This window comes from Lycium barbarum, chromosome 6 (assembly GCF_019175385.1).
Source record: "Lycium barbarum isolate Lr01 chromosome 6, ASM1917538v2, whole genome shotgun sequence".
In the NCBI taxonomy this organism is placed as follows: Eukaryota; Viridiplantae; Streptophyta; class Magnoliopsida; order Solanales; family Solanaceae; genus Lycium; species Lycium barbarum.
The window spans coordinates 11,284,279-11,285,484 of record NC_083342.1 but is presented as its reverse complement, the minus strand read 5'-3'; the positions used below and the strand labels follow the sequence as shown (position 1 = coordinate 11,285,484).

General features: G+C 37.4%; 1 non-coding gene across 1 annotated transcript; it reads left to right on the top strand.

Annotated features, from left to right (window-relative positions):
• LOC132600980 (small nucleolar RNA R71) lies at nt 1-106 on the top strand. Its single transcript, XR_009567434.1, has one exon. It is a non-coding gene; the product is annotated as a small nucleolar RNA R71 (small nucleolar RNA).
• The last annotated feature ends 1,100 nt before the right edge of the window (nt 107-1,206 follow it).

Below are 1,206 nucleotides of genomic sequence, written 5' to 3'. Positions count from 1 at the left end.
AATTCATGAGTTGGAGATTGAGCTAGATAATACTTGAAACGCTCCCATGCTGTACATAATTGTTCCCCCGGAAGTTTTTTGAACTCAAAGATCATGTCTCTAAGCTCAGCCTTTTTGCTTGGCGGGAATCATTTCTTTAAAAATGTATTTGCTAACTCGTTCCAAGTATGAATAGAATTGCTTGGAAGCTTTTCATACCATTCTCTGGCTTGACCAGCAAAGGAATATTTAAATACCCTCAACCGAAGTGCATCGGCAGAAATAGCACCTTGGGATTGTTGAGCACATACGTGCAAGAAGTTCTTCAAATGTCGAAGTTGACAATCCTCCGAAGAATTTCGGAAATAACCTTCAAGTTTCAGCAGTTGATAGATAGAACTATCAATCTTAAAGGTAGCATTTCCAGTTCTAGGAGGAACCACAACAGAAGCATAATCCGCTTCATTTATGAATTCCGCAAATATATTTTCATCATCATCCTTTTCTGGTGCAGGTGGGTTCACTTGGAGTCCACCTTGGTTTCCTTGATTCCAATTCGATCTTCCTGCCATGTTCACCTGGTTCACCACAACAACAAATGAGGTGTGATGGAATAGAAAAAGTTTTAAAGAAGAGTCCACAACAATCAGTAATTTCTAAACCGTAATCCCCGGCAACAGCGCCAAAATTTGATATGCTCAAATTACACCTGTTAATGGCGTAAAGCGGACGTTGTCAAATATAGTAACCCAAACAAGGTTAGGGTTGAATCCCACAGGGAATATGGAGAGAAAAAGGTACTAATTGTATGCGATACTCGTCTTTAAAGGCTTTAATCCTATTCCAAGCATTTTAAAAAGGAGATTTGGTTTGTATTCGCTAATTTGAAGTAATTGAAATTTGTTTGGATTGGAAGAACCAAAGTTGTGTCACCGCAATGATTAGATGTTATGCTATGGGTGTCAATATGATATATTTCTAATGGGTCGCGGTTATGCATGCACTTAATCTCTAATACATTTCCTAATATTTCCCAATAGTTAGAAAGTATTTCTTTTCATGATTTTCCCAAATGCAGAAAAGTTATAAATAAGGTTGATTAAATATGTCAAGTAGAACTCATCTTATTCCTAAGCGAGTTCACTAAATAAGGGTTAGCGCCCCGAGTCCTTGTTATATTATTTCAAATCACACCCTAGTTCATCTTTCCAAATAAACTAGGGTTTG